Source organism: Bacillus rossius, chromosome 1 (genome assembly GCF_032445375.1).
Source record: "Bacillus rossius redtenbacheri isolate Brsri chromosome 1, Brsri_v3, whole genome shotgun sequence".
Taxonomy (NCBI): domain Eukaryota; kingdom Metazoa; phylum Arthropoda; class Insecta; order Phasmatodea; family Bacillidae; genus Bacillus; species Bacillus rossius.
The window spans coordinates 143,147,932-143,169,030 of record NC_086330.1 but is presented as its reverse complement, the minus strand read 5'-3'; the positions used below and the strand labels follow the sequence as shown (position 1 = coordinate 143,169,030).

The window sequence follows — 21,099 nt, the reverse complement described above, 5'->3', positions numbered from 1 at the left end:
TCTATGTTGTTTTCTTCTTAGAGCCATCCGGGTTTTTTGCATAAATCTTACCATCCCCCCCCCCCCCCCACACTTCCCAACCATTATTTATATGAGCTTTCTTCGTTGTGTTGTTCAAGCGTTTTTTTTTTTTTTTTTTTTTTTTTTTAGTACGCAGTCAAACTCTCCGCGTTGTTGGTTCGTTCTTTTTTTTTTTTTTCACCGCTTTCTTAGCTTGCTCTGTTTCTTCCGCGGGATTATTACCGCGCTATTTACTTGCATTTTCGCACAGCATCCAATCTTCTGTTTGTTACCCGAGTTTGTTGATTTACGTGTATCACTGGGGCTGCTACGACTAACAACTTACATTCCTAACGCCGAATTTTGCGTTCGACCACTTACCGACCACTTACCCACCACGCAAATATTGTTCAAATGTTCAAAATATATGATTCCAGTTTTTACATTTTCAAAGTTAAGTTAGTAGCCAAACTGAAAATTCATAATAACTATTTTTGCAAAACTATTTTCAATACTGGAAACCAAAAAAATGGTATGATTTTTTTAATATAACTCATGTTAATGAATAATTTCCCTTTCTTTACAATATTTAATGTCTCATTATAGGACTTATTGAATTTTTAAACCGTTCTCTTTAAATGTTTTCGCGTATAGGAAGGTTTGCAACGTCCTCAAGTTAAACCATTTTACATAAAACTATTCATATCAAGTAAGTAAGTGAAAATAATTAATAAAGTTATCACGTCGTTAAAACCTTTCATAATCATCAATAAGAAATTATTTTCGCACTTCAAGTTATAAAGTTAAAAGAACGTTTTTACCAAACTATTCTCTGTAACATTGTAAATAACATTTATTAAAAATTTTATTTTCTTTTCAGTTCACACCGCCTCATTTTTTTCATAAAAATATCATATTTAATTATATATGAGTATTTTTTCTTGATAATTATATAACATCAAATTTAATAAGTTATATTCAATTAAATTTAAAACAGCTTAGTAGTGTACTTTTGATATTTATAATAATGAAACCCAATATGGTTCTGCTTTAATATTTAACATCTGACATGTTTGGTCACACGGTAAAGTTTATAGCTCGCATGTGAGAGGTTGTAGGTTTGATTGTGTGTACTGATGGTGGTATCCTCCCAGTCGAGACTTTTGTACACATCACCCATTACTCACCATTCACGGTGAGTGAATATATTTCGTGTCAAGCATTTGACCAAAACCTAAAGCCAAAATTAAAACATTAAAAAAATTTAAGCTAGTCTTCCAGTACTCGCCAGAGATGTTACAAATCATCTAACCTCGGTAACGAGCACATTCATGAGTTCTCGTGTTGCAAATACACTTATACCTATACGAAACTCAAGACACAAATTTTATTTACAATTCTTTAAAATAATTCAGAGCGTGGACAATGTACGCAAAATGTGTTTTCAAATACATTTCTGGACGCTAACCATACGTAGTTTCTGCACCCGCCATTAAAACTCGCTGCGGAAGCAACGTCAAATATTAAATCATATGATTAGCAGAGAGAAATTTTTTACTACATAATGAAACAGTTCCCATAAAAGAGAAAAAGGTTTGAAAAAATACTAAACCCCTGTTATGGCCCAGATTTCCGACAAGGAATTTTATTAAAATACTGTCAATCTTGTTAGAATTAACTAAACAGTTAATACTTTTAAGTTTCCCTTTGGCTTTGTGAACTTTGGTTAGCGCCATACGTCACAGATGGCAGAATCGTGGTTACACCTTTCCGTTCCATGTGACTTCCATTCCACTTACGAATTCACTTCCCGTCCCTCCCCTTCGGCCCAATGCTGTATACCGAGAGCTAAGATGTTATACATTAAAAATTAAAATAAAACAATACTGTTTTTACTAATGTGACATGATTGAGTTCCTTAGTGCAAGTGTTTTTATATCCAAACTAACAGGAGTATAGAGGATTTAAATATTGTAATTTTGTACTAATTTTCAAGCAATAAATAGTTGCTTCCTGAATGTCTATACAGAGTAAAGAACAAGCGATAAGAGCTTTGCGGGTATAATTTATTGTTCTGTGGGGAAATAAGCTATGGGATCCTCTGTTTTTACGAGAGGCCCGATAATAAAAGAGACGAGCCACGTAAACTCTAACAGCAACTGAAAAAAAAAAAGAGTCGCTGTCTGCTTGAAACGTAAACACAAATTAGCCGAATTTAAAATAAAATAGGGTCAGTTTGGAAGATTTAAAGTAGATCGCTGCTCGACAGTATTGTGCCGATAGGATAATTTATTACACCCTCGAGGGTTGAGAAGTAGGTCACTGTTACATTAATAATCAATTTACTTTACCGTAAAGAAGGGTAAAACATTTATTCTCTAAACGTGTTCTCGAAGCAGACTCGGTAAACGTGGGGATTGTCATTCAATAAGTTATCAATTAATGCAAATAATGGGAAAATATAATTTTTAAAAAATTACAACTAGAAAGTGGAGGAAACCAATTTTTTTTTTATTTCTCTACCCAAAGCAAGGAAGGTAAAGAGTTTATATAACTAACGCTCTTATTTTCTTTGCAAATCCGAGAACTGTGTGGGACTTATAGGCAACCTAACAACCCGAAAGTCGTTAACTTTTAGAAAGTAAATGTTGGAAACCTTGATTATTTTTTGTGTTGTATTAACCGTATTGAATTTAAGATTATTTATTTTTCAATAAGTAACAACCAAAACTCTATGTTAAAATGCTTTATCTTTTTTTCATATATTAAAAATTGTGTAGCCATGACGTTTTAGTGCTATAAATCATAACCTCAACTTCTTTTGGAAAAATAAATAAGAGCATCAGCAAAGCAAAGCTTTGCAGTCATTCTTATTTCATTGCTACCAAAATAATTTAACTTTATCAAAAAGTTTCCAAAGTATAATAATTTGCCGTTATAATCAATACGCCACTCCGTTAATAAATTCTAAACAAAAAATGTTCGTAAATATATAATTTTATTTATGTTCTGTTTAAGAAATTTCTATGTTTTCCTCACATTTAAAACAAAATTTTGATATTGATATTTCTCAACCATATAGTTTTATTTTGGTAGCCATATTCCGCCTATAGAGTTGCGCCTCTCTGGTTTACTGGTGTTCAGTAGCTAAATTAAAGTTGCCGAAGTAAAAGGTTAAGTTAGGTTATGTTCGATCAATGTAATAAATTATTTCTTTATTTTTTTCGAGAGGGTAGGTTAGGTTAAGTTAGGTTAGCAAATTCAAATACTCTATGATCGTAAAATATATAAATCCGATGGTTTTTTTTTTTTTTTCACGAGCTACGTAGAACTTCGGAACTGTTCGAGTGTGGCCTTCATACCCGTGAACTGAAGGCTTCCCCATGCCGAGAGCAGAAACTTGAAAGTCTGCAAAAGGTGATGTTACTGTGGAGCGAGGTTAAATCACTCAGTCTGTGAGTCACTCAGTCAATCCCGGTCAGGCTAGCCTGATAGCAATTTTACGCGGTTTCCCCATAGTCACGCCTGGAAAATGCTCCAATGTCCACTGAAAGAAAATAATGTTTTCCTCAACAATATAGGGCCTATATCTTTGAACGTGGGTAGATAAATGCATATGAACCTTTAAATACAAAATTACAGCAAATTTAAGTTTTTTTATAACAAAGAATTCACCTCTAAAGAACGAAGAGTTCTTCATAATGTCATATAATTGGGTCTTCGTTGAATGAACGCCGTGTTTGGACTTCACTGATTTTTTCTCTTGGTTTGAACATGGTAAACACACACGTGAAATAAATAGGTTTGTTCTTGAGCAGTCTTAACCATTTTTTTTAATATTTTGCTTGCACAGCAACAATATTCTTGTGCATTAAAGTTAAAAGTAAGAGAATTTAGTAGCCATAAATTTAAGAAGATAAAGATAAAGTGATGAAGATACCTAGATAATTTGTAACCAGCATTATTCGTAAATTTAAGGTGAAGAGGTGAAAATTTTAACAGTGTGATTGATTCAAATGTTTTCAAGTAGATAGCAGGGAATATTATGGTTAACGCGAAAAAAAAATTTTTTTTTCAGCTCAAATAGGCCTATACATTTTGCTTGGGAGTACAAAATGAATTTCGTTGCACATAAAATTTCGTATGGCTGACCAAATCTTTTGTTACACCAAGTATAGCTATTTTTTGATTTTCCATAAACAAAAAAATATATATATTTGTTTGTCTCAAACAATTTTTTCTCTGTATGTCTCCGTGGTGGATTCCTTAATTGCCTCGCTGTCAACGAAATGCTAAGCCTAATTCGAAATAATATATTTTAACATATAAATAAACGCCCAAAAAATGTGTACCAGATGTTTTTAGTGCACAAACGTTTTAAAACTTTTTTCCTTAACATAAAATTACTAACGTTGGAATAATTTATCTGGTCCACTGGAAATTTATTTAAAATTAAACGGTGACGCTAGAAAGTCGTACCCTAAACGACTCCTGTAATTATAAGTGGAGTCCTTGCTCTCGCTGTGGACTACGTCTCTTTAATATAGTTTTTTATTACTATCTCAGAATATTCTTAAAACATTATAAGCACGTTCAGCAAACAAATTTCAAACCTCACAGAAAATTATTGTTTTCCCCTAAAGCGGCAAAACAGTAGCTACATAGCGATTATAACGTAGGATTTAAATTCGAAGGATATTTTCTGCCTAATTTCACGGGTTTTATTGGGGCCAGTTGTCTTTCTGAGTTGTAACAGGCAAAATATATCAATCCACGTGTAAAAATTGTAATTGAAGCAAAAAAAATCCATGGACGATTTTTCTAGTCTCGATAATCGTAAGTGAGATTAGACTGCAGTTGTCACGTGGATTTTTAACTCCAGTTTACCTTAACTGATAAGTAGAAGTGTACCCAGAATTAATTTTGTGAAAGGAGGGGGGGGGGAATGTTTCCCTGCTATTTACTTTCAAATACTTTCCCTTAGATGGTGATAATGATATTTGATGATTTCTTAGGATTTCTGGGGGTAGGGGGCGGGGGAGGGATATATTCCCTCATCTCCCTTCCCCCTTGCATTCGCTCATGTTTATAAGTACATTTTTATCATATATGTTCGTATAATTTCAGGTGCATAAACTTGTAAGTACAAATACATACATGTAGACACAACATTAAAATATCGTGATTATTTATATTTGTCTAGAGTTTTTGAAATTACAGCAAATTTACGGAATTTTCAACAAAGAATGTACACTTGAAACTTAAAAAAAAAAAAAAAAAAAATTTTGCGCGTCGAATCCGTGCGTGACAGAATTGAAACTTCTTGCTTATCATGTATTGATATAGATCAATTATTAGTATTATTTTACTGAACAAGAGATAATAATTTTGAATAGTAAGGATACTGGTAAGATCTCAAATTTAAAAGAAACTAAGGAGTAGACAAACACAAGCAGCGTTACGAGAATTCCGTAGCATCACTGCTGCGACATTTCTACCTCTCCCCTGCCGTCACTCCTTCCGGCCGTTACAACTAGCTTATAGCTAGAGAGCTGCAAAATTCGCGGATTCATTCGGTGATAGGCTATAATACAAACATATATATATCTCTTAGATAATTTTACTATTGGCTTACTGTTCATCTGGACGAATCTCAACCAGTTATAAACGCTCAACCAAAGAAGGATCGAATCACAGACAAACCAGCTGAGACGACTTACAAGTCGGCAGCCATTGAACTTGCGTTATTCGCCCGAGTGTACAGGGGTATGTGCAGACTATCCTGAAGGCCATCGAAACCGCGAATTTTGCAGGCCTCTACTTATAGCATGCTATGCTACGTACCTATCCCCCCTGCTTGTGCATGCGTTTGAGTGGCGACGCCGCTGACGCACTCTCATCCTCTAGCGGTTCCCCCACCACGTACTAACTATTCCCCTCATGCGATCGGAGTTTTCGTAAGCGATCGTAAATTGTAGCCCCCCCCCCCCCCCCTCAGCAAAGAAGTTTCACTTCAAAACGGAAGCGTTATTGGTAGTTCCAAATAACCGGATGTTCGTAGAAATTATGCTGTATCCCGTCTTCCTAGTTGTATGTTCCGATATTAACCAGATAAATAGGCATCATGCTAAAGGAAGAAAAATGTTCTGCTGTGGAATTGACATATTTTCAAAGGTTTTGATTGTGTTCCATATTGATTATTGTTGAGTTCGTGTTCAAATCAACTAAACGGAGCGTCCTTTAATTTACGAATACATTCTGGGGAAATCACGAAGATCACTGGATATTTTGTAATCAGAGTTTATCACAAATTTAAGGTGGAAATTTTCAAAGTGTGACCTTTTCAACAGTTTTTTTTGTTTTGTTTTTAACTCTTGGAAAAATTTAGTGGTTTCCAAGTAAGATATAAGATACCAACTGACAGAACAAAAAGGGGGGAAATAGGGAGAACATATCCCCCCCCCCCCCCCAAATCATTAAAAAAAACTCATTCGCACAAACAAAAAGAAATAACTTGAAAGAAAACAGTGCGTAAAGTGATACTATCACCCTCTAACATACATCCCCCCCCCCTTCTTTTCAAAAAAAAAAAAGTCACACTGCAAACACTCCCGCCTAACAGTACCCTCGAGAGGTAAAGAGCGTGTACTGCTTTGCTAAAAGAGGCCGAGACAACAATAATAAGACGGACTTTCCTCTCAAAAACCCCGTCTTATTGTCTTCGGGACGCAGACCCGAAGATGTTTTTTTTTTTTTTTTTTTTTTTTAAGACGGTAGTTGCCTCAGTTATTTCCTTTCTTGATTTCTTGTTTTGCTTGTGAATCAAATTTTATTTATGAAAACTGAAGCTGTAAATGGTTCTATCAAGCCAATATGGGTTTCATTTCAAATAGTGGAAAAAAAAAAAAAAAAACAACTTTAAATGCTAATTTATATTTCAGCACATACAAAGTTGTGTGATAACCGTTTGTCTGGTTACACTACCCTTCCTCTGGATCAGAGATAAAAGCCCCAGCACCCTGCTGGGAGCTAAGTTAAACAAAAGCGGCGCACACATGAACAAAATTTTTAAGTGCTGCAGTAATCAAAGAACTAGCTTTCGCGTCTAAAAGGGTGCCAGTAAAATAATAACAAACATTAATGAAATTTGAAAACACTTCAGCAGAAAAACAGAGGAGTATGGACAGGCGGAAGCATAAAAATAAATACAAAATTATAATTTAATGATTACTATAAAAATCATAAAAAACTTTTCAAAAACATTTTTTGCAGGGGAAAGTACGCATGGCCTTCAGTTATTTGTAAAACACACATAACCCGATCAAAATATATAAAAAACATAACACATAAAATACCCTAAAATTACTTTAAAAACCATATAAAAAAAACCTCACAAAAAAGACAGATACATTCTACAAACAAACATTTAAACCCGGGCTCAACCTATTAAGTGTATTATCACAGTCAGTTCAACTCTTTGCGAGTGCTTAAAATTTTTTTTTATACCAACAAAAAATACGTTAAATGTCCGGTAAGCGGTGGTGGCGATTGCTTAATAAATCCACTAAAGAGTTAGTTCTGGGAAATTTAAACACTCTCATCAACATTCTCCCGAATTCAAGACCAACACCAGTGTTCCGCTCCCGCTTGTACCTATGCTTGAACACACCAAGTGGCTCGGCGCTGACGCGGTAATGTTCTAACCTTGGAAAAAATGCTGTTTCCCTAAGGGCGTACGTCAATAGGGCGGGCCAACACTCACTTCGTGGTGGGTTTCTTCTTCAGGTGTGCTAAAAGCATAGCACACTAATGCCGCACCGGGCCACACAACACTCAGTTCTATAGGGCACAAATCCAGGCACTCGCAGATCTTGAAAACCAGCAACTTCTTTTTTTGCTACGGTCGTTCACAAGCATAGTTACACAGTTATTTTGCAACACGTGCGAGATTATGAAAAATGAATTCGCGCCACTCCGGTTTAAAGTATTCTCGCGTGGCGCAGACAGCGGCTCACGTGTCTCCGCGCCGGTCCGTGGCTGGCACTCGAACACACTTCCCTCACCCCTCCCTTTGCCTTCGCGCGTCAAGACACGCACGAGAGAAAACATTTACAGCACACGATTATATTTACCTACCTATTACTAAGGTAGCCATACTAAAATACCAATCTATAAATATATCTAACTTAATCAAGTAAAATACTCAAAAAATACTTACAACATATAAAAAACCTACAAATTATACTAAACGAGAATGTTTTTCGATCTTCCAGACCATTTTAAGTCTTACGAGCAAAAAAAAAAATTCGCCGATTACTGTAAATAAATTATGAACTAAACAGGCCAAAAAATAATTTTTATAACACAAGTCCAAAAAAATACTAACCTAATTAAAAAAAAATTAAATTTTAAAACTAGGTCGAAACAAAGGATTTCAGTATGTAGACGTTTTTGTAAAATTATAACTTTTTTTATATTTCATTCTTATATCTTTACATCATAAATTTTTATAATTTCTTGACAAATTAAGATTTCAGTATTTTGGATCAAAATTTTATGAATCAATAACTGTTTGCAGCTAGCGGCCGACCTTCTGCGCGCCGGAAGGGGAGGGTGTGCGAGTCGTGTCGCACGATGGCAGCTCTGTGTTCGCTGGCCGTGGGCGATTTCCCATTCGGGTCGACTGTCACGTGGCGGCATGCTTGCGGGCCCATTAGACTGCAATATGTTATGCCTGCGCCAGCGTTTTCTCCCTTGTGACTGGCGGCCGCCTGCAAGAGAAGCCACTGTCTTATTCGACCGGCTCATTCAGGGCGCGTATGCTTCCGCACTGAATCACTGTGATTGGTCTTCCAACAGTAGACGTGTGCCTGGAGGAAACTCGCGCTATCAATAACACAGCAAAATGCTACAGTGTTTTTAACTCTCAGATAGTCTCAAAAAATTTTCCCCAAAAATAAAAAATTGAAATGCGCCTACTGACACGGTCTACTGGCAGAAGAACTGATTACTCAACCAGAATTATTTCGTAATTTTAAAACAAACAAAAAAATCAGGAAAGTAGTTTCTAAAGAATTTCTATTTGTCACTACTCGTAAATAACATCGTAAAATACAACATAAGCAGACTATGGTAAAGAATAACTAAACTAACTTATAACACTAAAATTTGCTAAAAGATACGAGTAGTATGTGATAGGAGCGCGAGCTACAGGGTTCGCCAGGAGGATCCGAGGAGCCGACCACCATTTTGTATTGTGACTACCACAGATGGTAGCACTCTATCGCATTCACGAAATTACTCCCAACAAATACCGTACACCGAGATCTAATATGTTACACACCTAACCAAAACTCTCCCCAATTTCTCCCTTTTATTTCCTATTTTCCCTTTTTTATCATTTTATTAACGAATTTTACAGAATGTTTTATCAATATAATTTATTCATCAGTCGAATATAATTTGTTCAAAATAACGACAGATATTTTCACTATAAAACATAAAAATGTTTATACAAACATTAGAGAGGACGATGTTTGTGGCATCTAGGAACATAAAACTTAAAAAAAAAAACTGTAAGAACTTTTCTGGAAGCCACACCACAGTAAAAACTCAGGATTTAAGAGAGAAAAAATTCTACTGCTGTTTACAAAATTGTTTAGGTAGGGTTCGTATGAACTAAAATACACATATTATATTATAGTAATTTTGTATAAATTCAAAAATATGAAAAAGTGGTTGATGTACGTATGTACGCGGGCTAGAAGTATTCTTACTTGGCGTAGTAAAAAACTATAATATTTCATTCAAATAATTAATAGAAATAAAAAATAAAATGACTGGATTGATATTATATATACGGTTGGTAAAGTACATTTTCAATCAAATTAAAAAATTTAAATAAATACTCAGCATTCAATATTAATATAAGCATGTGAATAAATTTAATTACTGAATTTAGAAAAATAATTTAGATAAATTTTAATTAATAATGAAAATCAATAAATATGTTGAATGTTTATTCTAATTTATTATTTTTAATTATTTATTAAATAATAATGTAATAACATATAATGCAAATAAATTATACATACGGGAACACAACCTCACAAACACATGAAAACGGCCAAGAGACTACTTCCACAGACACTCACTGACAGCGACAATGAAAGCTTACAAGCAACCTGACATCGTTATGCATACAGGAACATAAACCTACTTATGTAAATACACTTGAAAAAGTATATAAACACAATTTATCTCACTAATATTCACAATAAATATATATTTTTTTAATTATATGGACCATAATTCAAAATCAATCACTAAAGTATAAGATTTAAAACCACATATATAATTTTTATTTGTATGTAAGCATTTTTTACCATGTGGAAATTTCTTTATATGGCACGCGCGCATCGTAAAAAAAAATCATTTTTTTCATAACGCGCGTAAAGAAGTATAACTTTAAAAAATATTTAAGAACTAAAATTATAGTTTTATGAATTTATGTCCGAGCGACGGAAGTTTTAACTTCACTCGCCGTGCTACAAATGACAAGAGCAGTTAGTGCTTTTACTTCAGGCCACTTTCCTTCTACTCCATCCGGACACGTGAAATACAGAAGAGCGGAAGTTTCTAGCTGCGAGCGAACCCACCCTGATCATGCTAACGCTATTATATTCGCCCGCTTCCTGTTCCGGGAGCGTGGTGGGGGAGGGGGGGACTGTATTCCACCCACGTAGCTCCGTCACCGTGTCGGAGTGAGTACCTGGGCGACGCGCGCTTTGTGAAACCAATCACCCGGATGGGGGAGGGCGCGTTGGGTAGTCGCGTCGATGGATCCTCGCGCGGTGCGAATTTGTCCAATAGGATGGAGGGGCAGGTGGAGGAGTGGGCGTCTGTCCGAGTGCGTGACCTAGATTGAAAAAAAAAATACTAGGGGGACTAGGCTTTCTTCTGTAACCCCTACTCTATATAGACTCGCCAGTCTTAACATTTTATCAGCCCCAAAGCAGGACATCTTCGGATTCTGTCCACAACGTCACGTCGTTGAGCCTGGACAAAATGCAGTCTGGCGAATAGCTTGTAGCATGTTTCCTCTAACGCCGTCAGCTCTTTCCTTCAATCGAGTTTCCCTCCATTTTGTAAACTATTTTTTTTTCCTTCACTCGTGCGCCTACCCAGTTTGGAAAAGCGCTCGAGCCAATTGCGGAAAGCAGGCAGCGTGTGTGGAATCACCAAGAAAGAAAGGCTCCAAAAAGGACACCCTCTCCAGTCGGGATTTTTTTTTATTTCGAAAGGTTTACGTTTACTTAAATACGTCAATCCATTTATTAAATTTTTCCGACATAAAACATTGCATGTAAGAACTCAAGTTCTATATCTGAGACCATTTAAATGGTAAATATCCCAAGGTCAATGTCTGAATTTTTTAATGTCATATTTTGCAACGAAGTCCTTCTTTGTGGGACATAGCCGTTCCCGATAATCACGGACTGGGAAAATTCACGGGTTCAATGACCTCCAGGATAGATTCCACGATTCTTTGCATATTCGGGCAAACATCGCCTGTACATTGGCTGCTAACGTGTGAGGCGTCTGAACTGGGTAACTTGTGATTCGATACTTCATTGACCGTGGATTTCCAATTGGCCCAGAGTCATACCTATTAACACTGAACCAATAGCAGAAACCTCACGAAGGTATGGTTGTTTGAAATTTATTGTATCATGGAGTGAATCCGCGAATGTGTTCCGATTAGGGACTGGAAAAATTCGCGCGTTCAATGACCTCTAGGATGAACTTCATAGTTCTACGTACACTCGGTCAAATGTCACCCTCTCATTGGCTGCTGTCTTGTGAAGGTGTCCCAACGTAGCGTCCTGTGATTCGATACAGCTTCGATTGAGTGTTTCTCACTGGCCCAGAGTCGTCCAGGTGAGTTGTGACTTTGTGAGCCTATAGCAGAGGCAGCACTGAGGTATAACTTTTTGAATTCCAGGCTGTCGTGAAATGAACCCGCGAATTTTTCCGGTCTCTGGTTCCGATATCTTCGTGGAGCCGCGCCTGTCGCTAGCTCGTCCCTGTTCGACCGCCGGCAGTTGTACGCACTCGGCGTTCGAACGCGGCCTACAGAACCAGTAGAGTTTTATTTTTCGCCCCTTCTACTAGTAGAGCCACGATTATTTCCCCGATCCATTGGGTAGCAAAGAAGACTTGATGATCGGACTTCAGATCTCTTGACACGCTCTTGACGGCCGTTAGACAGACAACAGAAAATTAAAGAAGTGAATACCCAATATCGTGCAAACTGTAAAAAGATGTGTCCAAGTTATCGTGAACGGATTCATTGTATATACAGGCAGAAGTTGAGTATTATCTGGAGGGAAATGACTCCACGAAATACTCGTTTCTCTAGCAATAAGAAGTCCGATTATTCCACGGTAATTCTAAAGCATTTCTAAATTTCTCGTACTTTGATAAAGAAAAATAAATATATTTTGTATGTCAGATCTATACTAATATTATAAAGCTGAAGAGTTTGTTTGTTTGTTTCTTTGAACGCGCTAATCTCAGGAACCACTGGTCCGATTTGAAAAATTCTTTCAGTGTTGGATAGTAAATTTATCGAGGAAGGCTATAGGCTATATTATATTATCAATAACATTAGGGATCCTTACTAAAAGTCCAATTTAGAATCAAATGCATTGGAGGGGGTTAGATACAACATGCAGTACACGTACGAAGTGTGTGTTGACAATGCCGCAGGCGCTAGAAGTTTATTTCCTATTGCCTATTAACATTGTTGCCACGCACTAGATGCCTTATCATTCTTGATTTTCCCATACAAGTAAAAAACACCCATGTGATATTAACAACGAAGCAATCAGTACCCTTATAAGAGTTCAATTAGTATTTAAATACTTTTTATGACTTTAAATCGCAAACCTAAACTATTGTTTTTTCCTCTCTCTGTGTTTAATTTGTTTTTTTATTGCCCTTTTTTTCAAGTATATATATTTTACAGACTTGAAACTTCACAGTAATGTTCCTTATGTTACGCAGGATGACATTTTCCGAAAATTAGATCCCATGGGTGGTTAAAACCAGGCAGCAGTGGGTACTTTGTCTGCATGAGAACAGGATTTTGCATTGTTCATGGCTTCATGGCAACGGGCATCGCGCGGCAGTGGCGTACCCACAAGGAGGGGCATGTATAATGAGCGGCGCAAGAGTGATCTGCCTGTAGACTGCCGTAGCGAAGTACGGGTACATCAGTTGTATGTTGCGTGCACGAGTCGGGAAACCATCGGTGCTATTCATTTTCTCTCCGGTACATTATACAGCATTGTAATAAATTTTCACTGAATTTTTTTTATTTACCATTACTGTAAATGGGAGATGTGGCCTAATTATTTTCCATTAGTATAGCCGTGCGAAGCCGGGTCGGGCAGCTAGTGTTTTATAAATATATAAATATTCCAGAAAACATGTTTAGTCTTACAATCAACCATCGACTTGTTTATTGAGCATAAAATGAAACAGTCAAAAAAAATATAAAACTTTTAAATTTTTTTACTAAAGGTATTTATTTAAGAAGAGAAAACAGACTTTTTTATTGAGAAAAAATATATACAAATGTCTGTTAGGAGGATTCGCGAAAACAACGTTAATTTTTATTTATATATAGGTTAAGTGCGTGTTTGTGTGCGTAATTGTTTTATGGAAGCTGTCCGGATTTACGATCACCGAAAAATGCTGTTCTTCTGTAAAAGTGTAAGTTATAAAACGTATCTCCCTGTTCCTCGTCCACAACCGAAACTGTTGCATGGACATAAGAACAAAATTTTTGTTCTTTTTGTAGCTAATTAAGGAATCATTTCATAATTTGTGCGTAATTTACCTCTGCAAGTCATAAAATTAAAGATTGTAATTTAGTACATATATATATATATTTTAATTTTAGCATAAACCGTGACAAGAACTATATTTGGTTTGCACTTTTTGAGAGGATCATGGACACGAAGAACTGGTTTGTAATTAACAGATTGGTAGGGGCATGCAGATTTTACGAAAAGATTTTGAAACTAGATGTAAGTTAAAACACTATAGCATCGTCTGTGTTTCGTGATTGGGTGAGTTTCTCCCAGGTACATATCGATTGTTACAACACCAATCACAGTGATTAATTGCGGAAGTAAACGCGTCCTGAGTGGCCCAGTCAAATAAGGCAACGATATCTCTCGCTAGACGGCCACCAATCACAAGGAAGAAACCGTAGGTGCGGGTATACTTTGTTGCAGTCTAATAACTGTTCAGATCTTTTCGCGAAAAATTCTTGCCCCTACAGATTGGTAAAGCAAGAAGTTTGAGTACTACGCAGAATATTGTGGGTTGCTATGTTTCGTTAGAAGCAAGGAAGTCAGACAGTCTGCTTGGGTACATTGTGAATAAATGTTGTCACTTTTTTTAATTGCCCTCTTTAAGTTTAAACCGAAGACTTAAAAGTCCATCTGCTTAGCATATTTAGGGAATAATAAGCATACTTTGGGAATACTAAGTCTGTTTATGGAATTTTAAGTTTTTTTTAATTTTTTTGCTGGCAATGTTTCCTATAAACTGAAATTGTTCCCTCAAATATGAGACATTTTTGAGGTCCAGGTCACACAAGCCCAAGATGGTGGTTGACAGCAGGCACCTCGAATCTGATCCTAGCCACAGGAAATATTTTTATATACTACATATATAATATTGACAGGTAAATCAATTTAAATATTCCAGGAAGGTGGACACGGGGTAATTTAGGGGGGGGGGGGGGGAGGCGTTCTTGCAGTTGCAATACTGGTGAACATATTATTGATAATTTGAAAAAACCGCTGAAGTATATACCTAGCGTCTTCAGTTTCAAATAAAAAAGACTCTGGGAGTTAATTGTACGGTTCAAAAGAAACCAAATATGCTTTTTAAAAATTATTCGATAAATTAGTTGCTAAGAATATATTTTACATATTGTGTTTTTCTAATTTTTCAATACCATACTAAATAAAAATGTCATTAATTGCATGCTTTCATAGACTATTGAGGTTATAACAAATTCGATTGCATTATTCGAAAAAGCATTCGATACATCAGAATATGTTGATTTTAATCATCATAGTGAGTTAAACAAAAAGGCCGTATTAGTTCAAATATTTGAAATTTTTAAAAAAAATGTATGAAGGAAACCATTTTACAAAACTTTATTTTTTTTATTCACGCACTTTGTAAAGTCAAACTTCACACTTCAATCATCCTCTTTGTCATCGCCACGACCGGCTTGAAAAAAGATTCGCTTCTAAAAAAATTTAATCGTAATCTTACGCACAATCATTTCAATCAACCCGAGGACGCATTATAACTGGGCCAAGTATTTTTTTTCGCAAAAAAATAAAAACCTGAACGTTTACTAGACTGCAATAAGGTATGTCGCGGCAGTGGTTTATTCCTCGTGATTGGTTGCCTTTGCAAGAGAAGCTGTTGCCTTAATTGGCCAGCCCATTCAGGACGCGTTTGTTTCCGCACAGGATGGCTGTGATGGGTGTGGAAGACACTCACCCGATCAAGAAACACAGACGATGCTACAGTGCTTTAACTCTCAGCTAGTCTAGGAATCTTTTCGTGAAAAATGCATACATCTAACCATGGGCGTAAATCTAGGAGAGGCTAATAGGAGCCCAGGCCCCCCTTATAATAGGAAATCTCTCACTGAGGGGGGCCCGATTGCGCTTGCAGAATCGTGACTGTGAAACGGGGTTGATAAACGTCAAGCAACCTACCGATAGATGACTTGTATCGGTTAAAACCCACGCACAAAACTCTCGCCCGCCGCCCCTGACCATCGTCACAGAGACCTCGGTGTGCAGTGTGCCGGAGTGTGCTGGAGTGTGCCGGAGTGTGCCGGGAGGAAGCGCCCCGCCCGTGTGCGCAGCGGGCCGCAGTGGGTCAGGGCCAGCTCTGTGTGCGCTGCCCACACACGCCCGCTGCCGCGCTCTTCGTGGCCCATATCACCCCGCTCCTGCGACAGGCTCGTCTGCAAACCCTTCTTCGTTCCGCCGACAATCGTCATTTCATCGTGGGACAATTCGCGAGTTCAATTACCTCCGGAACAGACTCCGTGATCCTCTATATACGTAAGAAAACGGTACTCATGTTACGTGTGTAACGTACTATAAAGTTTTTAGGTGTGCGCTGTGTATTGCCCCTGGAGGCAGGCTATTCGCCTTGCTTGCCGCCTGGTAACTGGCCACCCGCCCACTTGTTCAATCGCCGCGCGGGCCCGTCGCCACTTTCAGAAGTCGACTGCCTGCTCCGGCCATGACGTCATCGCCACGTGACCACTGTATGGGCGACTACTGTATAGGGCATTCTGGAAATAAATATTCGTTACGAGGCTTGCTGGCATAAATATGGGGACTCCAGCAGGCCAAGAAGCAGAAGCAGAGTGGCGCATTTCTTGCCCAGTGTTGTACCCCGGGAAGTGCAACACCTTTTCATTGATTAACAGCACAAATGTATCATTATTTTAATTTTAGGATATCACGAAATGAACTCGCTTATTTTGGTGGTGTCTAATAATTAGGGTGGGCCAATCAGGAAGAGTTTGCTTCCGCGCTGTACAGTAGACATGTGCCTGAAAGAACCTCGCCCAATCAATAAAATCAGAGACGATGCTATAGTGTTTTTAACTGTCAGCTAGTCTCAAAATCTTGTCGCGAAAAATACATGCTACTAATGATTATCGCGTAAGGACTTTCCAAATTTGCATTCTTATTTTTAGACGGGCTAGAATGTATAACAGCGTACTTTTAAGTGATATTTTCAGTGGACCATATGTAGAAACCTGCCAAATTCGCGATTCTGTGTGACTATAGGCTGGTTTTAAAACTTTTTTTATTTCACTGACAATCGCCCTTTGATCGTGGGTAGGCTTACGATTATTCCGTGCGTTCACTGGGCATCAAAAAAGACTTGAACCACATGCACATCAACTTCACGTCGATGATTGGACTACAGTGCTCTTGACATGCCCTGGATGGCCCTGGGCCAGTTATAAACAAGAAGAAGTGGTTACCAATTACGTGTAACCCGCCAAAGGACGCGACCTCGTTGTCGACTAATGAACACTCTAAAAATGCTTCATTAAGTATAAGTAGACACCAGGAAATTTCGCGAATTACTTTTGCATCAGCCTTAAGTTTGCTCTACCGACGTTTGCTTTTCATTGGCTGACTTCTTAGTGAGAACATTTTTGATCTTTTTAGTTTGTACTACCTGATTCCTGATGATGACGACAGTCGGGTCGGGGCCTTACAAATACGCGTGTTTTTTTAACAAGTTTAAATCCTTGTTTATTTCACTGACACTCGTCATTTGGTGGTTATAACGTGGGGTTGTCAGCCCTGAGGCTGGATTCTACCATCATATCACTGTAGACAAAAATGTAAACGGTTGATATTACTTACGTGCCTTGCAAAAAAAGCACACAATCAATGTATCAGATAAGCTTAATAAATGTTCATTTTTAATCTATATAGGTATATAAAAAATGGATGTTGGTATATTTAAAGTTGATAAAAACTGACACCGTTTGACCAATCACCATGAAAGTTGACACCTCAGAGTGTTTTGTCATGGATACGTCCATTTTTCTATAACTCGCCGCTAGATGGCGCTGCAGCGCAGCAACTTCTGTACCGTTCAACCGATCGCCATAAAAATTAGAATATTGTGATTTTTACTGTCCTTAATCCTCAATAAAAACAATTATTGAATGTAATTGTAATTGGTATTTAAATTTATATTTATTTAATTAGTATTTAAATAGACAAACACTTTATTGGTACTAGATTACATACCAACCATTAATTTTTGACATACAGAGATAAAAAAATAAACACTATTAGGACAACTTCTGCCGGGTTCTGCTAGTCCTGTATGGATATTAAAAGACGACTATTGATGTGTCCTCTTGAACCTATATTTTCTAGAACAACACGCATATCCATTGTTTTAAAGTTTTATACAATATACTTGGCTATATACCTGTAAAATGCGCATTATTTTCCAGTGCAAAGTTGAGCTCCACACACGCGTGCAGAATCAAGTCAATACCATGTGTTCACTGGGCGCTGCAACGTGTCACTTCCTCTACAGATCGCACGTGGTTCGGTAAGCTGTTTGTGAGGCGTTTAGTCATTGGCTTCTTGTGCTTCAGGGCATGTGGAATAACTTTGATTCAGTGACATGCGTAGGGCCATGTACTTTTGGCGAAAAGATTTCCCGACCAGCTGTGTGTCAAAACTCAGTCGCATTGTATGTGTTTCGTGGTTGGCTGGGTTTATTCCAGCTTCGTGTCTACAGTCAGCACTCCAATCTTATCCATCCATTGCGGAAGCAAACGCGTCCTGAATGGCCCAGTTAAAGGGGGCGAAAGCTTCTTTTGCAGACGGCCGCCGAATACTAGGAAACAATCGCTACCGCGGCCATACCGTATTGCAGTCTAATGAGCTATTAGATTAGTTCGCTAAAAATACATACATAGACACTAGAAAAATTCGCTGTTCCAATAACATCTAGGAGAGACTCCACGATCCACCATGTACTCGTGAAAATTACACCTGCTCATTGGCTACTGACTCGTGTTCTAGCCTATCACGAAATGAATTCACGAATTTTTCTGGTCTCTAGTCATGTATCTGTACAAGTATTTGCAATCTACAGTTAGATGGAACACAACCACAAAACCAGAAGGATCGCACTGGCTGTGTGATCTTACCAGTAGAGACCGGAAAAATTCGTGGGTTCATTTCGCGATAGGCTAGACTCCAAACTCATACACATTTATGCTGAGTCAGCGATTGGACCACCGTTTATCTGAAGGACTCTAAGCCAATAAAAAACCTTCAAAAAAAATTGGTTGTCTGTAAAGTCGGTTTACGGACGATAGTTTAACGTGACGTCATAACAAAACATTGATGAAATGATTGATCCAGAAGAAAAGGAAATATCATATTCGGCCTGAGACTGAGCCGTAATAGGTTTTTGCAACCAAACCATTTAGGCATTAAAAATATTATATTTTTGAGGAAGAATTTTTTTTTAATTTTTCTATCTTTTGCATGATAAAATCTACCTCTGAATAATTTTATGAATAAAATTGAATAATTTTTATTGAATTATCACTATTTTGTATGGATACAAAGGAGTGAAATGAAATGTGCAATTGAATTAATAAATTTACTTTTATTTGCATTCATTAATTCAAACATATTTATTATTTTTGAAATGTTGCGTGCGCCGTATTTATTTTTACAAGTACAAAAAAAAATTCGCAGCTGCCGGGTTTTAAACCGACAAACTTTAGTTTAAGAGCTAGGTACGCTAACAACACGCCCACGAAGCCATACTGAAGTAATATAGTTTCAGATGTTATATATATATGTATAAAAATTTTGTTCACGGTAGGGGAATAATATGAACACGATTTTATAACAAATACGCATTCCAAATACACCAAACTTATTTATAATGTGTTACAATATTTTTTTAAACATTGTGCAAAAGATCCCGGGTGTAATTTGAATTATTATGTGTAACTGTAAAACACCATTGTTGGTTCAAAACGAATTTGAATTTTCAACATTACTTTTAAATAACCGTACCGATTGTGCTGAAAATCGGTGGACGATCGTTAAATTACATAATATTAATAATTCAAACGACGAAAATATGATTGAAAAGTCAAATCGATGGTTGTTCCAATCGAGTGGAAGAGAGATGCCACGCATGCGTACAATGAGCATGAAGAGAGATGCCACGCATGCGTACAATGAGCAAAAAGAACACATCCGTAGTGGGACATCCGTAGTGGGACACTTTTTCGTGCGTGCAGCCGGCGTTCATCGATTTATTAGACGTTGTCACGTCAAAAACGTTTCAAATCACAAGCATCCCAGTTGACGCGTGTCACGAGTCAGTATCCAATGAGCAGGTACAATTTGTCCCAGTGCATAGAGTATCATGGAGTCTATCCTAGAGCTCATTGAAACCGCGAATTTTTCCGTCTCTACTTATCAGTCAATAATTATAAAGATAAATCAAATGATTCTTTATAATGTATAGATGTTATCGTTAAACTGATTTTTTTTATTTTGCATTGCTTTTTTCATTTTTAAGTTAATATACTTGTGTTCTATAGCGTGGTTTAAATGTTTAGTGTTTAACTGATAATTTTTTTACTATGTAATAACATGAGAAAATTGTAAACCAGCTTATTGCTGGATGTTTTAAGTGTGTGTGTATGTTTGTGTGTGTATATATATATTATACATATATATTATATATATCGCAAAATAGGCTACTTGAATTTATTGCGTGATAGGTTTAAATACTTATACAATTGCGTTGGGGCTGCTATTGACTGACATTTTATGTGGAGGTGTGTGGGACAGTGTAAAACCCTCATCCAGATAAGTATCAAATCAGAGACTAACCGTGGAAAATTTCTCACAAGTCACTAGCCAATAAACAGATGACATTTTCCCGAATTTACAGAAGATTGTGGAGTCTGGCCTGGAGGTAATTTAACCCGCGAATTTTTCAAGTCCCTAAGTATATTAATTATGAAATAATAAAATGAAATAAAAATTTAAAAACCCAAATTTTGTATATCTCTTATAATAGCTGTTAATATTTTTAAGTTTTTTGAATAGTATCATCAAAATAATTTAATGTCTACTTAAAGTGATAGGCTACAATGATGATCATATATATATATATATATATATATATATATAACTTTGGATTATTCCCGGGCTTGAGACAGTTACAATATAGCGTAAGCGACAAAAAAAAATGCACGTCATTTCGTCGATTGGAGTTACATTGCGACAGCACCATTTCGTTCAAATAAGTGGAGATAAAACGTAGATTCCCCGAACCAATACTTCCAAAGGCTATTGGCCTTACCGATTCAAACAATCGTTCGCCCACGCCGAGAAAAAAAAATAAAGGTGCATAATGGCGGTCACGCTGGACGGAAGCTGTTTGTCTTCCGAG

The 21,099-nt window shown here is 37.0% G+C and overlaps 1 protein-coding gene across 1 annotated transcript in view; it reads left to right on the top strand.

The window, feature by feature from the left end:
- The window catches only part of LOC134536875 (probable G-protein coupled receptor B0563.6), a 177,445-nt gene that overhangs the window by 14,964 nt on the left and 141,382 nt on the right, over positions 1 to 21,099 (top strand). The window lies entirely within an intron of this gene.